General features: G+C 45.5%; 1 long non-coding RNA gene across 1 annotated transcript; it reads left to right on the top strand.

Annotated features, from left to right (window-relative positions):
• The first annotated feature begins 1,686 nt into the window (after positions 1 to 1,686).
• On the top strand, positions 1,687 to 3,396 carry LOC135398560 (uncharacterized). The gene is made up of 2 exons (XR_010424117.1): positions 1,687 to 2,448; positions 2,819 to 3,396. It is a non-coding gene; the product is annotated as an uncharacterized LOC135398560 (long non-coding RNA).
• Positions 3,397 to 24,640: the final 21,244 nt, after the last annotated feature.

Raw genomic sequence — 24,640 nt, 5'->3', positions numbered from 1 at the left:
CCAAAACACAAAATTAAAGTGCGATGTGAGTGACAAAGCGAAACATAATACTATCTAGGTGTTTTATTTATTTTTATTGTAGTCTGTGTTAGCGCCGCGAAGCAGTACGTGGCTATGAGTGGCATATACAGACGTGGACATATGGAGAGGGGGCAGCAGGAAGGAGTGTCGGGACAGGGGGAGTTAGTGTGCGTCCTGGGCCGACTTCAGGAGAACTATGCCGACATTCATATGGAAGGCCTGCCGGAAAATCGATGGAAGACCTCAGACAGCACAGACGGTGGCAGGATTCAAGCCCACCAGCCCCCAGTCTATAGCACGAATTTGGAGCAATCACCAACGAGCGTATCCACCCGGCCATGCCGCTGGTCGATCTATAGGTGTACCAGAGGGTGATGTGTTTCGCAGTTGGTGTAGGACCAGATCTCAAAACTCATCTTGACGCGTCTTTCACAGTGCTACTTGACGAGCGAATTTCGTTGTAGAGCACATCCTGGGCGCGTACTCATCCACTGAGGCTTCATGCGCTCAACGCCGTTGTGGAAGTCCTTCCTTTCGTCTAAGACAGCATGCACTGCTAGACGGACAATAACGCCCAGTTGAAGAAAGGGCCTCCCGAGTTTCTGATCTGCGAAATTTTCAAATTTTCCTACCTAGAAAACATGTATACACAGCCTATAGAACTGTGTGGCCTTCCTGCAGCTTGTAAAAATATGCCGAATTGTTAAAGGGGCTCTAAAGGGGTTGGTGCTTGTGGGTCTCATAGGCTACTGCAAGCAGGTATATTGTGAACTCAATGCTCATTGTTTCGAATACACTCGCAATGCAACTCAGGAAGAATAACAAGTGCGCGCTATTTCGCGATGCGCACTGATTGTGAGCTGTGTGTAATGAGGAGTTTCACGTCAAAATGACTAATGGATACGTCGTAATGACGAAATGTCCGATCTGCCAATGAAATAACGTATCGATATTTTTTTTAGAGTTGTCTTACTAGAAACGGTATTTTTTCTGTGGAATAGACCCTTCCAGAAAGTCCGGCAACAATGAACCGAAACTATGCGGCGACGCCATACTAGGGTATACGCGGGCGGCCGCGGTGTATCGTACAGTACGGACGGACGCACGGGCTTGACGAAAACCTGTCGTCTTTTCTCGGGATATGACAACATTCCCAGGGAATGGTTGGGAGACCGATCTCTCAAGGTTACCGCTGCTGACAATGGACTGCTTACGTTCATATCACGAAGAGAGGTCATCGACAGAGCGGCACATGGTGCGCAGTTACCATTTCTTGGTGGAATCGTACGTGGACACGGGAGCGATAAAGGCAAACTATTCGCAGGAACTGTAAGTTGAAATAATCTTTCATATCTGTCAGTTTCGGAAATTAGCAAAGAATTAGGGCTCTTGATTCATTGCTTCAGTTAACACGGAAGGATTTCCGTGGCTTGCGTTCGTTTCGAGCTTGCGTTTGCATACTTTGTATCTTCTTCAGTTCGGGAATCTCCTACCTGAAAGCCAAGTGCTATCAAAGCAAAAAGAAGACTGCACAGCCGTACAACGTTCGAGCTGCTCTACATGTCAATGGAAACGTCGTCGACGGCAAATGCGAGTGTCCAGCTGGTCTGGGGTCGTGCGACCACGTTTTGGGGCTACTTCGGACTGTCGTTTTGTTGCAAGAGAAGGGCTTCAGTGAAGCACCTAGTCAAGTGTCTGTCACAGACTTGCCACAACGTTGGGGAGTGCCCCGAGGACGACAGATCAAGGGCACGTCTGTCCAAGCTGTGGACTGGAGAAGCGTTCGTGAAGATGGTTTTGAAAATCCAATTTTTGCCGCTTGTATGACGCCCGACGAAATCCAAGAACTTTTGAAGCACAACAGCACGCTGCAGCAAAGTTTGGAGAAGCTCTCTCCCAACTAGCTGAGGGAAGCACATTTGGAACTGCACTTATGCAGGCATCCAACTCGAACTCTAAAAAGACGACGTTTGGGTTATCATCAGCTCTGTCAACGATGGTGTGCCAGCAGCCCACGGTTCCATATGGATATGGTGTAGTTGTTTCTCCAAATATAGCCGTCCTCAATAGCACAATCCAAAGGCTGCTGCAGGAACACACTCCATTTTTGCACAGCCCAGTGTGGTCCGTGCCACCAAGCCTACAGGAGAATGAGATCATAAAGGTAGGAAGAATGTGAATTTGCCTATAAAAAAATGTATACGCATTTTCGACCAAATTGCAGGCACTGCAGGTTTCCTCAGAGTCTGCAAGAAAGCTGGAGCAGAATACACGTCAGCAGAATAACAGTGAAACATGGCTGAGGGAACGTGGGCTGCGTCTAACTGCATCAAATTTCGGGATCGTCCTGCACAGAAAAGTATGGACAGACAAAGGCTTGAGAGCCTTCACAATGAAGAAGGACCTATGACGTGTCCGAGCAGTCAGGTATGTTAAACTGTGCATTACACAAGGACACAATCTTGGAAGCGTATCCTGCCAAAATTATTTGGCATCGACCTTTGCTGGCGTGGAATCAGGTAGTAAATGTTGCTGTTGTTGCAGTAGGAGGCATGTTAAACAACAACAACTTTATTTTATGATGATGAATGGGGAGTTTCATCGCCTGAGGCGATACTCTACCCCATTGAAAGGCATGTTGAAGTTAAATGTGTGTACTTAAAGTTGAAGTAGAGTGCATGTTCTTAATATTACAATGACGAAAGCGTCAGACATACTTGACATTAATAATTTATAAGATCTGGATTGTGTACCGAAGGTTGCTCAGTTAGTTAAGTTGAAACAGTTTTCTTTTTAGGTACGGTATCGCCAACGAGCCGGTTGCTGCACAGCGATATGAAGAAGTTCTCCATAGCCAAGGTCACAACGTTACAGTCATGCCATGTGGACTATATGTGGATCCATCCACACCGTGGCTTGGTGCCACACCAGATCGAATCGTCTTTGACCCTGCTGAAGACCCTCCGCATGGTGTTTTAGAGATTAAGTGTCCATACTCTTTGTCGGAGAAAGAGTTGGCACAACTAAAGGATGTGTCATTCTGCTCCGTAGTTGATGAGAACAGTGTAACTTTAAAGAGGGATCACCCCTACTATTACCAGATATTGGGTCAAATAGCAATTTGTGGGCTTCCATGGGGGGATTTCGTCATATATGGAAGGAACTTCATTTTAATTGAACGAATTAGGTTTGTAAGTGAACAGTGGGAGACTGTGCAGGAACAGCTGAAATCATTTTATTTCAATATCATGCTTCCGTATTTACAAAAGAGCTTATAGATACTGTGCGGCATACATTTCCTTGTAAATATATGACACAGTTCTTTCTTCATTGCATGTGACAGCCAGTACCGAGTAATAAATATGTACATACATACATGCTGCATTCCTGTCTATTGTATTTACACATTAACAGTCGCTTCTGTGCGAGCGGGTTCTATGCCTACTCTGCTGTCCTAATAGTGTCAGGTTGCATATTACTCAAAATTGCAAAAATGGTCCATATCTGATTCGCTACTGGTGCCAGAGACATAGGGATACAACCATCAAATATGTGATATGTTTTTATCCTCTGAATTCGTCTTTCAACATGGATGCGAAGGGCTGCAATGTCCTGCGTCTTTTGGTTCTCTTCTGGAGAAAACTGCCCTTTTGTAAGAAATGGGGGATGTTTAACGACACATTATTTGCTTCCAGTAAGTCCGCAATCCTAAACCCCTTATCTGCCATCACTGAGTCGTGTGTATCAAACGGCATTTCCAGAAATCCACTTCGAACCACACATTCCCTGTCAGACAGTGATCCCATGAACAGTTCAGACACGAAAGTTAATAGACCATTTTGTGCCACACCAACTAAACCTTTAAACGTGTTCGTTGACTTGTAGGTGGAGTACGTTCCTGATTGAGTCACGAATGAGCTTGGAACTTCGCATTTCAATTCTGTTGCATCGATTATGACTCTAGTTGTGGGATATTTTTCTTTGAATGCAGGAGGCATGGTGTCGTCTATAAAGGTGCGTGGCTGCCATAGTGGCAACTGCGAGAGCTGAACATACAGGAAGTTGATCCAAGATAAAAAAAAAATTCTTGACACAGTTCCAAGTGACACATTAAATAAATGTACAAGGTGTTTGTGAAAGAAACCAACCTTGAGTTTCACAAGCACAAGGAACAGCTGGTCTTCTGTACTAAGCTTGCGTGGGCGGCCAACATTTTCACCGCTTGTAGCATTTCCCTGCCAAAGCACAATGTTTTTCCCACCTTCTCCAGGGTCCACATAGGCATGTAATGCTTTGAAGTGTTCATAAGACGGGAGCCCAGTATAAAACCGGATGTCTTCATCGCAGTCTTTGAACTGTTTACGCTGAACACGGCATGCTGCTCCTCAAGCTTTTTACATTTTGTTTCCACTAATTGGAGATGTGCCTTGAGTGTATATATTTCCGCTGTTTTTTCTTTCAGTTCTTTTCTGAGTTCATCATTCTGTTTTGTCATTTCGTCCAGTGCGGCCTTTAGATCCAAGGGGTCATCCAGCACTGCATGGAGTTCTTCCTCGTGCATGTCCTCAAGTGGGACGTTTTCTTCGTGAGTTCATGCCCAAGAATTAGGGACAAAACGTAAAGCAGGCTTCACCTAAAACGGCTCTCATAGAGCCTGTGTATTCTGGAACGAAAAGCGCGTGCTACATATTCTGCTGGCAGCGCTTTGCATTCGTTCTCTAATGGCATCTTGCCTCTGCCAGGACAAAACTTTTGAGCAATTTTTTGGGCATGAATAGTGGCATCTTCAATGTTCCATTCGGGTTCCAAATTTTGAACCTGTAAAGGGGCCTTCCATCGCCGCACGAACGCGTAGCGGCGAAGCCTACGTTCAACGCCACGCGCAACCACAGGTTTGGGAAATGGCTCGCCGCAGAAGAGACTACAACAGATAAAGAACACAAACAAGAAATAACAGTACGAAGAGGAAAGATTTGTGTTTTACTTCACGTGGTAAGGGTATAGGATATAAACAACTAAAAACATGACAGCTGTTAGGAGAACTAACATAGTTGAGGTTGTAATAAAGAGCAAACGTGTGTACATTATGGCGGTTACGGAGTCTGTTGGTATCTGCTAAACTGTGAGCAATCAAACAAAACATAAAATAAAGGTGTGGTCGGAGTGAACGGCACAACAAAAATAACAATAAATGATGACGATGAGATGGGGTGTTTCACCGCGGAGGTGCGCACCCTACCCCACTGCACGTGGAACATTATGTGAAGATGATGAAGGAAGGATGAAAACACAAGAAAGAAATAAAATGAACGGCAGAAAATGAACCAACGACAGCTTAAGACGACATGTACTACTTCGCACAGGAAAATGTGATATCTGAGGTTCTACGATGTGCTAGGGTTGTAAACCAAGTTTATCGAGGATAGGTTCATAATTATAGACACCAATGTGTCGCTCATAGACATTGAACAATGACTCCAAACGATTCAATATTGTCATTCGGTCAATCTCTTATCTTTGAAAATTAGTCAAGCTAATTAAGTATACCATTTTAGTTAGCCATCGAACACTGATGCGGCCGGCTAGGAAAGATATCCGAGAGGCCAGGTATGTTAGGCGCCCAAACGGCCTGTCCGGGGCTCTCATAAATTTTTAATAACAACGGTGGCACCTAATAAAGGACAACCTGTATGTCCTCATGTGTTTCCATACTGACTTCCAGAAGTATCGTACAATCGTATTTATGAAATAGCGCACAAAAAAAAAAAACTAAAAAATTGACAGGGTTGCAAAATGAGACATACACAAATAAAATATTTGACTAAAATTGGCGGGCTAAAGTGTGCCTAACGAACCAACATTCAGTTTGATTGTAGAAACAAGGTATTTTGAGGCACGATAGATCTATAAGTTGAGTGAATGTTGGCGTGGATATGTCGCGGTGACGTAGATGGTGTCGTCTAGATGAAAAAAATGCCGAAGGCTTGAAGGCTCGGCAGTGCAGAGAACCTACGGATACGCATGTAAGATGAGGGAAGTAGGACAACCATGCACGCACGCGCATGATGCTGAACTATAAAACCGATCTATATATTCCGAAACTCTGAGTGGCTGGACACACCGTTTGTATAGACTGCGGTTTTGTTTCTTCTTTCTCGCTCTCTTTTTTTTTCCTTTTTTGGGTGTGGGGGGGGGGGCTTATTAATACCTGAAGCCAATTTATGATACAGCTATAGGATGTCGCGCTTCCTCGCTAACGCAGGAGCCTCTCTAGCGAGGAAAACGCAATTGTAAAAGGCGGTCACGTGGTCGGTTTGTATTATATAACACATTACTCTGCTCTCTTTTGACCACAATAATGCTCGTTGCCCTGTCAATGTCATCTGCATTGTTTAGATACTGTAGATATGTCGTTCACCTCGAAACTACAAAAAAAGTTAAGAAATCACGACTTTCCGTTGTTTTTGTTTGATTTGCGATTATCTGTCGACTTTCTGTTGTCGTCATCTCTCAAAATCTATCAAAATAAGCACAATTTCTGACAACGAGAAAAAAAAAAAGAGAAGAAAATACCGTTCTGAGTTCCTGTCTTTTATTTTCCATACTTAATACAGCTAACGCCGTAGTGGCTCAAATCGATTGATTTGATTTGATTATTTAAAAGAAAACCAAATCAAATAGATCTCATCATCATCAAAAAAATCTCAAATCTATCCCTACTGCAGCCTAACGCCGCGTGCTTTTCGACAGCCGTACCCGTACTGTTGGCTTTTCTTTTCGTCAGTGGAGAGGGTGCTAGCAGGTGTGCTGTCTTATCAGCGTATTTCTTCTGAAGATTTACTATCTTGATCCATCCGTACATGCTCGCGCTTTCAGCAGACTGCTTGGGACTGTGTTGTTGGCTATCGCGTCTGATTGATTGATTGATTGATTTTAAAAGAAAAAAATGGAGATGGTAGTCTCGAGCCACTCGGGACTGGCTACTCCAGGACGCGTTATTAATAAACGAAAGGGAAACTACACTAACCTCGAAGCTTTGAAACGCTTTGAAAGAATAAATGAGAACATCATCACCTAGCTTGGCACCAAAAGTGAAGCCTCAAGGCACTAAAAACAAAGAGCGTCACAATGCGTCAAAGAGGTCCGTCAAGACGAGAAATTGCACAAGGGCGCGCATGGCAGGTATGAGCTGATTTGCTGGCCAGCACCCAAGAACCTTTTCGGTGGAGTATGGCCGATTATCCAGGCGAGACAGGGACGACACAAGGGTACATCGGTGTGCACTGTACCTCGGGCAGTCTTGGAGTATATGATCCACGTCCTCAACTACATCACACAGACGACAGTTGGGGGACGGGACCATGCCGAGCTTAAACAAAAGTCGTCCACTGTATGGCACGTTGAGGCGAAGCCTGTAGATGAGCGACGTGATGGGTCGAGGAAGCGCTGACGGCATATAAAAACGGAGATCTGGGTCCACCTTGCGCAGGAACGACGTAGAAGGGACACTTCTGCGCCAGTGTTCACTGCACAGACGTCTTATAAGAGTACCAATTGCTTGCTTCGCGTCCGCTTGGGTGAAATACGTAGGGTGCGTCGCGTCTTTTTTCATTCGTTCATCTTTGTTTCTGTAGGTGTGAAGAAAAGTTTATTGACTAGTTGATAAGCAACTGCGTGCACCACGTACAAGTCAGTTGTGTAACATCGAATGCTAGTACGTATGAGTTGAATAAATACGAATTAAGCACGATGAACATTTGATTTACACATAAGCGTTAGTGACGTCTTCATGTTGAGAAAAACTTCGCATGGCTGCATATGCGATCACAATGTCCTCCTTTTAACGTTGAAGCCAAAATAATCGGGGGCACTTCAAACCACTTTACTCGAGCTGTTACCCAACATTTGCCTCAGCTTGCCGTCGTCTGGATCTTTGGACGTCGTTCCTGATTTCCGTTCTTAGCTCACCTCGCGTCATAGAGTCCACATCTAACATGCGTGACACGCGCTGGTTGAGTTCGACACTTAAACGTGGCCTCTTTCCTCTTGGATGCCACCTTCTTCCCAGTACGTGACGTCACGTTTTTGATATCTCCTAGCCTGCAGCGCAGACGAATTTTCTTCTATCCTTTCACATATTTTAGCCCATCCCATGCTGCGTCCCATTTGTTTGTTCGCCGATGATGTAGGTTCTCTAAGACACAATTTCCCTTTTCTAGTCCTTGGCTAGAAGGCCATCCTAGTCAGCGCAGCTGCATGTGGCTCATCGCGGCGTGATGCGATTCTAGATTCTGCGTTGCTAAATTCACATCATTTACAGGAAAGAATGACGATTTACTTCTTGAGAATCTAGCACGCCTTGCAACCCCAGTCCTCTCCTCGGACACCAGAAATGAACTAGCACAGTTATAGGATCTTTTCAGAGGTGTGGTAAAAAAATTTGAGCAAGATACTGCAGGGAAAGATCTGCGTCAGGAGACGTTAAACGTCCTAACTATGTTTCTAGATCTGGGAAACAAATGCATGGGGTACGGACAGGAGAGCGTGACCCCGTATATACATGTTTTTTCGCATCACGCCGCGATGAGCCACATGCAGCTGCGCTGACTAGGATGGCCTTCTAGCCAAGGACTAGAAAAGGAAAATTGTGTCTTAGAGAACCTACATCATCGGCGAACAAACAAATGGGACGCAGCATGGGATGGGCTAAAATATGTGAAAGGATAGAAGAAAATTCGTCTGCGCTGCAGGCTAGGAGATATCAGAAACGTGACGTCACGTACTGGGAAGAAGGTGGCATCCAAGAGGAAAGAGGCCACGTTTAAGTGTCAAACTCAACCAGCGCGTGTCACGCATGTTAGATGTGGACTCTATGACGCGAGGTGAGCTAAGAACGGAAATCGGGAACGACGTCCAAAGATCCAGACGACGGCAAGCTGAGGCAACTGTTGGGTAACAGCTCGAGTAAAGTGGTTTGAAGTGCCCCCGATTATTTTGGCTTCAACGTTAAAAGGAGGACATTGTGATCGCATATGCAGCCATGCGAAGTTTTTCCCAACATGAAGACGTCACTAACTCTTATGTGTAAATCAAATGTTCATCGTGCTTAATTCGTATTTATTCAACTCATACGTACTAGAAATCGATGCTACAGAACTGACTTGTACGTGGTGCACGCAGTTGCTTATCAACTAGTCAATAAACTTTTCTTCACACCTACAGAAAGAAAAATGAACGAATGAAAAAAGACGCGATAGCGAACAACACAGTCCCAAGCAGTCTGCTGAAAGCGCGAGCATGTACGGCTGGATCAAGATAGTAAATCTTCCGAAGAAATACGCTGATAAGACAGCACACCTGCTAGCACCCTCTCCACTGACGAAAAGAAAAGCCAGGAGTACGGCTGTCGAAAAGCACGCGGCATTAGGCTGCAGGAGGGATAGATTTGAGCCACTACGGCGTTAGCTGTATTAAGTATGGAAAATAAAAGACAGGAACGCAGAACGGTATTTTCTTCTTTTTTTTTTTTTCTCTCGTTGTCTGAAATTGTGCTTATTTTGATAGATTTTGAGAGATGACGACAACAGAAAGTCGACAGATAATCGCAAATCAAACAAAAACAACGGAAAGTCGTGATTTCTTAACTTTTTTTGTAGTTTCGAGGTGAACGACATATCTACAGTATCTAAACAATGCAGATGACATTGACAGGGCAACGAGCATTATTGTGGTCAAAAGAGAGCAGAGTAATGTGTTATAATACAAACCGACCACGTGACTGCCTTTTACAATTGCGTTTTCCTCGTTAGAGAGGCTCCTGCGTTAGCGAGGAAGCGTGACATCCTATAGCTGTATCATAAATTGTCTTCAGGTATTAATAAGCCCCCCCCCCCCAAAAAAAAAAAGAAAAAGAAAAAGGAGAGAGCGAGAAAGACGAAACAAAACCGCGGTCTATACAAACGGTGTGTCCAGCCACTCAGAGTTTCGGAATATATAGATCGGTTTTATCTATCGTGCCTCAAAATACCTTGTTTCTACAATCAAACTGAATGTTGGTTCGTTAGGCACACTTTAGCCCGCCAATTTTAGTCAAATATTTTATTTGTGTATGTCTCATTTTGCAACCCTGTCAATTTTTTTTTTTTTTTTGTGCGCTATTTCATAAATACGATTGTACGATACTTCTGGAAGCCAGTATGGAAACACATGAGGACATACAGGTTGTCCTTTGTTAGGTGCCACCGTTGTTATTAAAAATTTATGAGAGCCCCGGACGGGCCGTTTGGGCGCCTAACATACCTGGCCTCTCGGATATCTTTCCTAGCTGGCCGCATCAGTGTTCAATGGCTAACTAAAATGGTATACTTAATTAGCTTGACTAATTTTCAAAGATAAGAGATTGACCGAATGACAATATTGAATCGTTTGGAGTCATTGTTCAATGTCTATGAGCGACACATTGGTGTCTATAATTATGAACCTATCCTCGATAAACTTGGTTTACAACCCTAGCACATCGTAGAACCTCAGATATCACATTTTCCTGTGCAAAGTAGTACATGTCGTCTTAAGCTGTCGTTGGTTCATTTTCTGCCGTTCATTTTAGTTCTTTCTTGTGTTTTCATCCTTCCTTCATCATCTTCACATAATGTTCCACGTGCAGTGGGGTAGGGTGCGCACCTCCGCGGTGAAACACCCCATCTCATCGTCATCATTTATTGTTATTTTTGTTGTGCCGTTCACTCCGACCACACCTTTATTTTATGTTTTGTTTGATTGCTCACAGTTTAGCAGATACCAACAGACTCCGTAACCGCCATAATGTACACACGTTTGCTCTTTATTACAACCTCAACTATGTTAGTTCTCCTAACAGCTGTCATGTTTTTAGTTGTTTATATCCTATACCCTTACCACGTGAAGTAAAACACAAATCTTTCCTCTTCGTACTGTTATTTCTTGTTTGTGTTCTTTTTCTGTTGTAGTCGCTTCTGCGGCGAGCCATTTCCCAAACCTGTGGTTGCGCGTGGCGTTAAACGTAGGCTTCGCCGCTACGCGTCCATGCGGCGATGGAAGGCCCCTTTACAGGTTCAAAATTTGGAACCCGAATGGAACCTTGAAGATGCCACTATTCATGCCCAAAAAAATGCTCAAAAGTTTTGTCCTGGCAGAGGCAAGGTGCCATTAGAGAACGAATGCAAAGCGCTGCCAGCAGAATATGTAGCACGCGCTTTTCGTTCCAGAATACACAGGCTGTATGAGAGCGTTTTAGGTGAAGCCTGCTTTGCGTTTTGTCCCTAATTCTTGGGCATGTGTAATGTCTCGAAGTGGCTGCAATGCCTCCTCACTATTTTCTTCAGAGATGGGCTACATAGCTTCACACTCGAGTGTTCCCCTTTGGCGTGGAGGCTTCCTTTGTTGCTTTGGCTTACTGAAGACGAACACTGATGGCACCGCCCAGCTGTGCAGGAGTTTGTGCCCACTGGCGACGTTCGGGACGTAGTCGGAGTCTACGAAGTGCCTTGAACACACCTGCGTCGAGTTTGTGATGCGAAAAAGTTTGCCCTCGTCGCGTCTGATTGCAATTACCCATCTCTTGCGAGCATCGGGCGTCTTTGGAAAGTTGTGAGACGACACCTGAAGCGAAGAAACGTTGGTCTTGTATCGTGCACAAAATGGAACGGTACAGCGTAAAGTTTTGTTTGTTGTTGCTATATCATAATCAAAACAGCCATATTTACCTTCTTTCCGTATTCATCGACATAACCCTTCTGTTTGCAGCGTGGAACGCAACAATAAGAAGGCATTCTCGAAAAACTCGTTAAAAAAAACGAATAGAACACAGCCCAACAAGGCACATCGGTTCACCGACGATGCGGTGATACCCTACAATGGTGGCTGCCGCTAGTTCGTGCGTGATGCACTAGATGGCGCTGTGTTTCTGAAAAGGTCTATAGCCTTCTGGAACGTACGATACACGAGATGGATTTCATAATCAATTAAAGGCGTTATTCTAACCGTCCTAGCACTGCTATAGCTTGTGTTGCGCACGCATGTGCATTCTGATCCATACTGCTCTGCTCGCAGTTAGTATCGTTGGTAGAGCTTCCCGCGATGACTGTGTAGCCTCCGTTTCATAAGTTTCGTCTTTCGAGCGCTGGCTATAGTGAGTGATTAAGGTTTTTCTGGCGCATGAGCGACTACGGCTATTATGCGCCAAGACAATGACAAAATGTTATTTATTTAAAAAGGGGAATAATTTCGTTAAAATGTAGTTTAAAGGTATTTGATGCAACCGACATCGTTTAAAAAATTGTATACACAATTAAAAGTAACCAGGGGCTCATCACCCAGCAAAAGTGCGGGATGGAAGGGAATGTTATATTTATAAAAGACGGGAAAGTGGCGGCGACGGTGAGCTTCGTGCAGTGGGCACATTACCAGAATATGCAGAACAGAAAGCGATTCCCTGCAAGGCACACACTGGGGTGGATCCTCCTCCCGTAAAAGGAATCCGTGTGTCAGGTAGGTGTGGCCAATACGCAACCGAGCTGACAGAATTTCGTGAAGCCGGTTACTGAAAGCATGTGTGGGCTTGCCTATGTCATGTTTGATTAGATGGAGTTTATTAGTGTTCTGTGTGTTCCATTGTTTTTGCCATTTCTCATTAATCGTCTTTCGTATGACTGAGCGCAAGTCTTCAGCTGCCACTTCTGTAAATGCGAGGTCGCCGGACAGTGCCTCGACAGCGGCCTTGTCGGCTTGCTCGTTGCCACGTATACCTACGTGACTTGGCACCCAGCAGAGTGTTAGAGAGAAACCTTTGTTTGTAATTCGGCTGAATAAATGCTGGGCCTGTTGCACAAACGGGTTCTTTTGTTTCCGTAAGCTACATATAGCTTGTAGACAGCTCAGCGAATCAATGTACACGACTGACGTATCAATGTGAGAGTGTAACACATGATTAAAAGCAAGGATCACAGCATATACCTCTGCACTGAAAATGGAAAAAGTGTTTGGCAGACGGCGAGACACAACAGACGTGCCTGTGACCATTGCACAGGAAACCTTTGAGCCCGCTTTAGAGCCATCCGTGTAAAGGGCGACATGGTCTCCAAAACTGTCCTTTAATGATAGGAACTCCTGCTGGAGCACAACTGTAGAAGTTTCTTGTTTTTTATATTTTAATAATGATGTGTTGTGTGTTGGTGGTGGTTGCCATGGGGGAAGCATCCCACCACTTGCTACTGGAGTCACCCTGCCCTGGTCAGGGAAGCCGTAAGCTTCCATTTCCAGGGACAGTCGCATATTAAAAGGAGGGATGACAGAAGGTCTGTTCAAAAACAGCTGCTGGAAACGGGTTTCTGTGGCACAGGCTAGGGCAGGGTGCTGCGGGTAAGATCTCACCTTCATTGCATATGTAGAGGCAAGGTAAAATCTCCGTTTTTCCAGCGACCATTCATTGCACTCTGCATACAAGCTTTCAACTGGTGATGTTCGAAAAGCTCCTAACACCAGACGGAGACCCTGGTGGTGAACTGGGTCTAAAATCGCCAGGGCAGACCTCCGTGCAGAGCCATAAACCAAAGACCCGTAGTCAAGCTTTGAGCGAATGACGGAAATATAAATACGACGCAGGACTTCCCGGTCTGCACCCCAAGACCTGTGCGACAAGATCTTGAGTATATTTAAGGCCTTCATTGACTTGACTCTGAGATTTTTTATGTGAGACACGAATTTGAGCTTTTGGTCAAAGATGACACCAAGGAATTTGTGCTCAGGCATGACAGTAATATCCTGGCCATTCATTCTGAGTGTGGGCTCAGGAAACACACCCCTCACTCTTGAGAATGGGACACAAACAGTTTTCTCAGGAGAAAACTTAAAACCCTTTTTGGTGGACCAGTCTGAAAGTTTGTTTATGGTGAGCTGGAGCTGTCTCTCACACCTAGAAACGCTTGTGGAAGAACAGGATATTTGAATGTCATCCACATATAAGGAGTACGTGACAGACGGTGGAATTGCATGGACGACAGAGTTCATCTTTACAATAAAGAGTGTTACGCTTAGAACAGACCCCTGCGGGACTCCATTCTCTTGTGTGAACAGGCGGGACTGTACAGTTCCCAGCTGCACCCTAAATGTTCTCCCCTGAAGAAAGTTTGCAACGCAACGGAAGAGCCGACCACGTATCCCAAAAGAGTGTAGGTCACGAAGGATGCCATACCGCCAGGCGGTATCGTACGCCTTTTCGAGGTCGAAAAAGATGGATACACAATGCTGCCGTCTGACAAAGGCCTCCCTAATAACAGTCTCCAAACGTAATAGCTGGTCTGTTGTTGAGCATGCAGTTCTAAAGCCACACTGATATCGGTCTAGGCATTCATTTTCTTCAAGGTAGTACATAAGCCTGCAGTTCACCATACGTTCAAAAGTTTTTCCTAAGCAACTGGTAAGGGCAATAGGCCTGTAACTGCTTGGACTGGAAGGACTTTTCCCTGGTTTTAGCAGTGGAATGATGATCGCCTCCTTCCAGCGGGACGGGAGGCAGCCCTCATTCCAGAGAGAGTTAAAGAAGCATAGAAGGGTTTCTAGCGATGAAGGTGTTAAATGCTGCAGCATAGAGTGCGTGATGCGATCTGGCCCTTGAGCTGTCTGTTTTGAAACGCTCAGTGCTCTTAAAAGTTCTGTTATGGTAAAAGGCCTATTGTAAGCGTAGTTGTCGCCAGTACCACATGACAGGGTGCACTTCTCGGCAGAATCCTTGATCTTCAAGAACTCCCGTGTGTAATGAGCAGAAGAGGAAACGTTTTGGAAATGTTCACCTAAGGCGTCAGCCTGGTCCTCGATGCTCTGACACGTGCTTCCATTTATTTGCAGAAGTGGAACAGAGAAGCTCCTGTAGTCGCCTCTGATTTTTTTCAGTCTGTCCCATACAAACTTGGATGGAGTGCTACTATTTAAGGTGGATACGAAATTTTCCCAAGATTGCCGTTTCGCTTGTTGCCGTGTCCACCTTGCTTTCGCACGGGCTCTTTTAAAAGCGAGTAAGTTTGCTGGGGTTGGGTATCGTCTAAACCTACCCCATGCACGGTTCTGCTCCCGTCTGGTGTTCGCACAATCACTCGTCCACCAGGGCTTGCAGCGTCTAGGAAGACGACCTGAAGATTGCGGAATGGATTTAGTGGCTGCGTCAATAATAATGTCTGTAATAATGTCATTTGCTTCATTAATGCCGAGTCCATGAAGTGATTCTGCTGACAGAATGGCTTCTTGTTTAAAGGAGCCCCAATCGGCAAATTGTGTTTTCCAACGGGGTGGTCGGGTAGTGAGGCTAGCTGCCAGTTGATTGAGTTTTAATACAAGAGGGAAGTGGTCGCTACTGTAAGGACTGTCGGCAACTGTCCATGAAATGTCTTGGAATAGAGATGGACTACATAGTGAAATGTCAATAGCTGAGAAAGTCTGTGAAGCCGAATTGACATGTGTTGCACTCCCTGTGTTGAGAAGGCAGATTGGCAAAGATGTTAGCATTTTCTCTAACATCCTACCTCGTGTGTCAACTTTTGAGCAACCCCACAGAGGATGGTGTGCATTAAAATCTCCAAGCAGAAGAAAAGGCTGTGGCAGCTGTCTGAGAAGGTCTTGAAATTGCTTTTCTTCAACCTTAGCTGATGGCGGCAGGTACAGAGAACACAGCGCTGGCTATAATTTGTGTGTTTGATCACGTTGATGGGCTGAGTCTGTTCCGGTTACTTTTGTTGGCGGTATTAGTGAAAGCTACCGCTACTACAGAGTATGCGTATGATATGCGTCCCGGCGAGGTATTTGTACAGGTCACGGCCAAGTCGGAGCTTCCCTCGTACCGCGTTTATAAGACAAAAAAAAAAAAATGCGGGAGGGGGCAGTTTCCGCAATATATTTCCTTTGACGATTGGATGCGCGGGGGTGATGACGTTTTGACGTTTTGCGCCGATTCAGAGGCAGGAAAGAGGAACCTCCAAATTGACACCTTTATTCACGTTTTAATTACAAACGGCGCAGCGGGTGAATCTAGTTCCTTTTGCATTATTGTCATGATGACAGAACCTTTCATATCGCGAAGAGAAATGTTTGCACTTTAGTGCTGCTTGTACTCCATGTAGCATCTTCCACACCGAATTGACGATGGTTTGTATCGGAGCCTTTCCCCTCCAACTCCGTCGTACGTTAAAGAACCCCAGGTGGTGGAAGTGATCCGCGGCACGTGGTCCGACTCACCTTATATAAATCTGCTACTAATGTTCTTGCGTCTTAGTTTGAAGTCTCAAGAGGTCCTTGGCTGCGGTGGCTGCAGAAGCAGGGAAAAGGCATTAGCTCTTGTAACATCTCGCATTTAAAGGAGCAATGAGATGACATTTTACATGGCTCGAAATCCTGTCTCATCTGTCAAGCAGAAGTCATGCAAAATATTTTCGCTGTGCGGTGTATTCTCACCGCGCAATCAAGCTTACAAAAGCAGCCTGAGAAAGCAGCCACTGACGGCCGACACGATCCTCGCGTGACGTCGATAAGTCTCCGTGCCTTTTTTCTTCCTTTCTTTCTTCTGGGATCACGCGCTGCTTACACCCGCTTGAGCCGCGCCGGTCTACTCACGAGTCACATGCCAGAGCAACAGGCTTCGTCACGACGTTCCTTCATTGCAGGCTTGTACAAGATACTCACAAAAAGTATTTGCGCGAAGGTACTCAGTACCAACTGTAAGGGTTGTAATTCCAAACGGCTCGTTACTTTTATTTTCACTTTGCCATCTCGCTGTCGAGCAGTGGTACATTGTCCTTGATGTTCGTCACACATTCCTCCGACAGAAAGATAAAACGGGCGCGAAAGACGCACTTGGCCTTCGTGCTTTGTAGTCAGCTTTGAATAATCCCTTGAGCCCAGAGCACTAGGGAAACTGCGACAAGTTCAAGATGGCGAACAAGGTTTTGGGCATGAGAGATTGGGCATGAGATGGGCAAGATTTGGTAGAGCCCTGGACCGGTAATCCAGAAGATGTGGGTTCGAGTCCTACAGCTGGCTAACCTCTTCAGTGACTTTCATCTTTCATCGTTAAGGATTTGGGATTTAGACTAAGCTAACACATGAATTATCACGTGAGCAACCTTGTTAACTTCACCAATTAGGTACTTAGTTTCTGTTTCTGTGGAGTGCCTTCATTGGGCCCTGACTGGAGTGGGCAGTGGTCATTTTTGCTCCATAAAAGCGGACGCATGCGATTTTTGAGGAGCTCGAGCGGTGACCATTGCTACAGGAAGGTCTAGGACCTTGTATCACTGTCCACCCCCGCCGCCGGGTTCATGTCCAGCCAACTGTAAGCCTTGTATATATTGTACCATATTAAACCTTGTTGCTGTTTATGCCACCTACCTCGTCAGACGTCCTTTTTGGAAACTAGTCCCGATCTCAAGGGACACATCCCGCACATCACGGAGAGGGAGAAAGAACCTTTACTCCAGCCAAAAAAGTAACAAATACAACCATGAAGCAAAGACAAAAGAAAAAAAAAGGAAAAGATGTCGGATACTCTCGTTTTCCCGCGATATCTTTTTGGTACATGCTCCGCGGACATCTCGCCCGATAACGTCGCTCGCGTGGGTACCTGATGCTGTGCCCAGAGAAGGAGGACGAGCCACATAGAACGAACGTAAGCCAGCAAGCCTCCTTGAACTACACCTATTGTTTTAATCAACTGTTCATTTCAAGTAACATTTATAGCCTTTCTTGCACGCTAACACCCCATGAGACACCGTTCTGCTTCCCTGGCTACGACAGATCCCGAGCATTCACCAGCATGCCCTTCAGTCCAACACACTGTCCCGCGTATCCACTAGACCTAAGGCCGCTTTAGCATCCTACACCGCAGAATGGCAGGGGCACCCCGAAATATCTCAGATGAAATGTACGCACACGTAAGTGGCATTGCGCCCAACCAAAACGAACGAAGTTAAAAAACGAACTTAAAAAAAAGAAAAAGAAAGGGAATATCTTATTTGTAACATAATTTTTGGTCGGAGCTGTAATGCGACCGCGCGCGCCGATGGCCAGCGACTTCAGATTTGTGATTGTGGATGGGGTTGTTCTGCTACTTTTAACTTGTTTCTGAGGATTAACATAGTTGTTCTGAACCACCATGCTTGACACTAGTTAGAATGAGCGTTTTTTACCTGAGAACTGAATGAAAATGTACGAGAGTTGCCGCGGTGCCCAGTAACTTCTGAAAGTCGTCTGCTCACGCCGATGCACTAGCACGCGCAAAAGCAGACGATTTCTGTATCCTGTCACGGACTTACCCGCAGGGCGACGTGGCCGTTCTTATTGTTGCCAACACAGATCGCGGCGTGCGCTGCAATCTTTATCAATTTAATTCGGTTATTTAATAACTGCGGCGTGTTTTGTCGGGTAAATTAGCAGTATTCCATTTTCAACAAAGGGCAATCGAATGGTACACTTTATGAAAGGGGCAGTGGGTACGAGACCGTCCCTTTAAGTTAAGATACTAAATACTGAGTTTTAAAAGTGTTTGTAAGATACCAAAGTTACACCCAAAAGTGGGTAGAGTGAGTAACTTGGGTAGAGTATTTAAGTTACGTACAAGTCTGCCTCATTAAAGAGTTTTAGTACATCGTACACGAAGGCGATAGCGCACGTAACAGATGGCGTTGGTGGTTCTGCGCACTGCGCGAAGCTCTCTTTCTGTTTCGGGCGTGCGCAGAATCATCAACGCTATCCCTTACGCACGCAAAGGCGATAGCGTACGGATTACTAAAACTCTAGATATAAAAGAATAACAGATGTTGTCATTGCGCACAACTTCTATTTTCATAATTGAGAAGTTCACTGCTCAAAATTAATGAGGGCAACACCCCAGGCGGCTAAAGCAGCCATAAGGTGGCCCACTTGACCTGGAATATATTTCCCTATTTTACAAAATTCTGTCCGTAGTTTGTACGGACACCCTGCATGTATCTTAGCATTAATGGGACTGTGAAAGCATTTCTAAACTTTTGAAGAAATAACGTTGTAAATATTGATTTGTGTAAACGCTATGTTTCTGCGATCCCGCGTTGCACTCCGAAGGTAGTGCGGTTCGGCATCCTTCGTCGCTCTCAACTCTTCAACTCATCGCCCTTTTCTTCTCATATTCGAGAATGGAGGTGCATACTTTTCCGTTTCCATGACGACGTAAGTGGTACTCACACGAGTCAGTTTTCTGCCGGCTGACGCTCAGGCGGCAGGGAACGTCACTGCGCTCTGGTGCCACGTGACCGGCGCTCTTCGTCACGTCACCACTTTCTGATCTCCGGAGCGGCAGTCGGAGGCAGCCGGATATCTTGTCCTCCCGGCACAGATTCTGACGACCGACGGCGTCTGCTGCCGGCAGAAGGAGAAGGTGACGCAACGGATACTTATCGTGCTTGCTTTTTATTTCATCAGGATTGCTCTGCATGTGTCCCATACAACGGCATTCACTGTACTGTGGCCAATTCTGAATTGGAACGCCAACAATGCTTGGCTTTACTGCGAAAGTGGTACAACGACACACCGGCGCAGCAGCTTCAGAACAATTATGCAATGCATAGATAGATGCCTACAATGTAGTGTTGCATAGGAAGCTTTTTCTCTACGTGAGGCGAAACAGACACGGGATACAAAGCATGAATTTTATAAACGTGGATATTTCTTTCGCTTGACAAACGTTGACTACACATAATCGTTTCGCTTGCACATTACCAATACATGTATAAAAACATAATAATTGGAAGCTACTCGTCCTACCGAAAGGACAATAAAAATTGGTTTAATTTAATTTAATTTAATTAATTATTGACTACCTGTAGCTCGACATCGCAGCGTCATCGCAAGTTGATCACTTGTCGGCATTCTATCGCGCCTATATTGGTGCTCAGCATCGAGATACGCTTCACTTGTGGAAAATAAAATCGAATGTGACAACGTCTATTCTCAAAATACTCCGACAGGCGTTTGGGTCGTCCAGACGGAGATTTGGGTTAATGCTGTTTTACATTCCATAGCGCTTCTTCGGAATCTATTCTTTGGCCCATATCTTGTCCCGTTTCTCACATGAATGCACTCTGCATCATCCACAAGGAGCGCAAGTGCAATAAGTTTTTTGTTTCATTGGTCCATCCTACGCTAGACACAGACGAAATGCAGGCGCGAATACAGAAGGGATCGGAAAACTGACAGCCGCCGGGAAACTGACCGGTGTGAATGCAAGAGAACGAGCGGGCGCCTTCAGACGCGTAGTGACCTTTCTCCATATTTTTCTTTCTTTTCCAATCCAATCCAATCCGTAGTGACCTTGTTTATCTCGGATATCCTCTCACTCCTTCCCGACTTGCTGCCGGCAGAAAACTGACTCGTGTGAATACAGGATAAGAGGGAGCCGGCCATCTGAGAACCGCCTTCGGTATGGTGACCTTCGGGCACTTCGTGCAATCGTGCACTAACAGTCGCTATATAAAACGTCACTTCCGGTTTGTCTGCCGTCGTCTCTCGGAGCTGTTCGGTGCCACCGTCGGCGGTGGCTCGAAAAAATCGTAGTTTTAAAAACTAAACAGTTAAAAGACCGTTCAAATGAAGGATGTGAGACTACATCAACTACAACGTATGAAACGGAGTCATACATTTAGTGTTGCATGTGGTTTCTTAACTTCTTTAGAAACTGGGAGGCCCCCAGAAAATCCCACTGTCATCCACAAAAACGGAGACAGCGACATCTTATCTGACTACAGACCCATCTCAATCATCCCCTGTTTTCTCGAATCTCGCAGAGAGCTAAATATGTAGAGTGATATCCTTGTTGAATCAATATTTATATGCTTATAAATAATGCATTATCAATATGAATTCCAGTGGACAGAGGCAGCTCTGCTAACATTACAAGAAAAATTAATAATCTCAGAGCTGATGATGTGTACATTAGGTATTTGACCTGCTGCCGTTAGGTATATTTGTTGACATTTCGAAGACCTTTGATCTTGTATTTACTTATTTATAAACACTGCGGGCCATTAGAACGGCCCAGGCGGGGATACAAAAAGAGAAGAAAAAAAGAAACAGACGTCCATGGAGGGCGTTGCGATTTCCAGCGGCCGCTGTTGGCCATTTTTGCTGACGCTTACGTTGTTTTTGTGTTTCTGTGGAACGCATTCGATGTGCTAAAGCTCCCCAATTTGTGATTTCTTTTAAGTCCGTGTTAGCGCCTCGAAACAACCGTACAGACGTGGACAGATGGAGAGAGAACAGCAGGACGGAGGGGCGGAGGAGTGGTTTGGCGTCCGTCCTGGGCTGACTTCAGGGGGAACTGTGCCGTCATTCGTCTGGGAGGTCTGCCACAAAACCCAGGAAAAACTTTAACAGGAAAAACTTTAGACAGTACCGCCTCTGGTGGGCTCAAGCCAAATCTTACGCACAACCTTGGCTACCACCAACGAGCGGTCGCTTTTACCCACTCGGCCACGCCACTAATCGCTCAGTGTGGATCCACAGCGCGTCACACATGATGTTGCCCACGTCGTCTGAACGAGGAGGCCCATGCCGACCTATGATCGGGTTTGCCGTTGCGCCGCACGCAAATCATGTACGGTCACAGCGCAGGGACCGCTCTTCGTCTGCTGCAATGCTCTCGCATTTCGTACGCGTTTGGCAGTGCACCAAACAGTACAGTTATTTATTCATTTATTTATTGTTATCAATTGCTGGAAGGGAACTCCGAAGCAAGGAAGGGACGTACATAGCTAGGACAACAAAGTCTCTTCGTACGCCTTTTCCTTGTCCCGGGGTTCCCTTCCATCATGTACAACCAACAAGTCCGCATCTCGTCCTTCCTTCAAGGTTATTAAAGACATGACCCCTTAATGCCGTATTGGCCGCCACACCTGGAATCCACGGCTGACGTGGCGTCACGCTGCACAATGTCGTTTGTTTAATTATCGTGGCGCGTGTTGAGTAGGGAGGTTTAGAAAGATTGCAAGAGTTTTAGCAGATAGGACATCTTTACGATAGCGGTTCTGTGGGTACGCCAAGCACCTGATTCCTGTGTAGTGGCTGACATCACGTTGTTGGTCTTGGATTTGAAAGCTGTTTGTTTTTTGTTTTGTTTTCGTGGACCGCTTCCGATGCGTTAAAACTACCTTACGTGTGCTTCCTTTTGATGACCCTACGTCGCAAGCAGATACCGCTCTCTAGCGTCGCTTGTCCTTTCCACGCCTGCGCGCGCACCTGTAACTCTCCTCTCTAGAGCGGAGAGGCGAGGAGGATTTTGGCACACGGACACGGCGATCTCCTGGAACCTTCCCGTTAACAGCATAGCACATAGTGCGAAAAACAAAAAAAGAAATTTTCAATGTCGAAGTTTGAGCAGATATTATCTTAAAACAGAAGGGGTGCAGATGGCTTGTATGTTGTGGCTTGAAGGGTTGAAGACATGACCCGTAATCGGGAGTTACTCCTTAGCGTCTCAAACAAGAACTGAAGTCGGGCAATTTTTATTGTTTTCACTCATATGGGTACTTACGGAGTCTCGCCTACCACATACATTGAAAATAAAACGCACAGTTTTTCGTTGTACTGCTTCAGTTTATAAATATCAGTTTTAATATACGGGTCCCACACGACGCTAGCATGTTCAAGTTTTGACCTTATGAACTGCGGTAGTATGACATTGGAAGACCAGCCCTATTCCTATTGAAAACGTACCAAGGAGGTTGTCGTGAAAAATAGAGGGGAATCGGTCATAGGCTAAACGCTCTGGATGATGACATCAGCTTTTAGTGACTCCAAGTCGGCAATATACAGACTTCGTAAAGGATGTTCCTGAGGGTACAATTCTCGTACTATTACTCTTTAATGTCTACATAAATGACGAAACATATATACAGAACAGTACACTTCATACACATTCCTTAGAACGAGTGCACGTGAAGCATCTTTATGCTACTCGCGATGCTAATAAGCATAATACCCCCCATTTAGGAAGTTAGATATACGGGTAGGAATTCCTAACCCCAACACGTCCACTCACTGTAATTGATTTAAGTACCAGAAACGTATGCCTTAGGAAAATTCGTTTAATGGATAAACAATAAACACCTTCTGTATGAAACGTGTGTGTTATCTCCAGGCAATCTTAGCCCGACTGGACAGCCGACGTTTTGACGCAGCGCATGTTCCTGGTCCTTGAGCCCCCCCGGCCAGTCTCTAGGAAACCCTGCAGATCTTTTGTCCAGTGTTTACACACACCAAGTTGGTGGATGTACTGTGACTGTGACTTTACCGTGACTAACCATGTGACGTACGTGACACGCGACCGTGTCTACCGTTTCCTTTTTCGTTCTTTTGTTAATTATCACTGCACCTGCTTTATTCCATCTCTATCATCGGGTGTACGCATAACCTGCGTAATATATTCATGAATGTGCATGCTGCTGCTTTGCGACATAACGGGAGTGCTGGACATCGTCAAGCAGCCCTGCTGCTTTCTGCCAAACCCTCAACTCACTGTCGTGGGGAGGGCTGGCTACTCCCTTTCTCTTTGTCCTTACAATTAACGTGTGTGCGCTAATGCATATACTACGGCTAATCCCTTTCTTTTTGTCCTTACGATTAATGTGTGTGCGCTAATGCATATAGTACATATTTCGTTACATGCAAATGCGCGTTGTGATCTTGACTGCAGACGGCAAAGACGCCAAGGCAGCAAGGAAGGCCTTTGCTGCATTCATTTTTTTTTTTTTAATTCCGTGTTAGAGCCGTGTTAAAGACGTATTAAAGCCGTGAAGCAACTCTGGCTATGAGCGGCGTACAGATGTGGACAGATGGAGAGAGTAGAGCAGGTAGGAGTGGGGGACAAAGGTGGGGGCGTATTCATGCTGACCAAAAATACCAAACAGTACCAAACGAGACAATTTACATCGAAGAATCGGCGTCACGCGGTCACAGTAGCCATGAGCTGAAAGGCACCAATAAGTTTTTGAAAGTGCACATTCCGGAGCCCTCAAGGGCGACTACACTGCCATACTGCCCTTTTCTAATACACTGTGGCCTCGTCTCGTAAAAGCGCACAATGCTTACCAACCGCTTACCAATCCGTTTCGTTGAGTAATAGTGAACCACGACGTCAGATGCTTTTCGTTCAGTTAATTGCAAACAGGGAAGTGCTATCAACGCCGGGATGTTTTTTGTTTGTTTTTTTCCTGTTCGAATGCTTAATGCGATTGTTTCCGCCATCATTTCCCAATCATTTACGTGGATAACATGGAATGAACAAACAACAAACGCAGAGTTGTTGTTTTTTATTCCGTGTTAGCGCCACGGAGCAACTGTGGCTATGAGCGGCGTAAGGAGAGGACAGCAGGAAGGAGTGGGGAACATGGGTTTAGTATGTCTCCTGAGCCGACTTGGGGGAAACTGTGCCGACATTCGTCTGTAAAGTCTTCGGAAAACCCAAGGAAAACCTCAGACAGCCCAGCCGATGCCGGGATTCGAACCCGCATCCCCTCCCAGTCTCGGCGTGGGAGGCGATCATGCTCACCCCTAGGCCACTCCTGCTGGT

The sequence above is a fragment of the Ornithodoros turicata genome, chromosome 1 (assembly GCF_037126465.1).
Source record: "Ornithodoros turicata isolate Travis chromosome 1, ASM3712646v1, whole genome shotgun sequence".
Classification (NCBI taxonomy): Eukaryota; Metazoa; Arthropoda; class Arachnida; order Ixodida; family Argasidae; genus Ornithodoros; species Ornithodoros turicata.
This window is presented reverse-complemented; position numbering and strand designations above follow the sequence as displayed.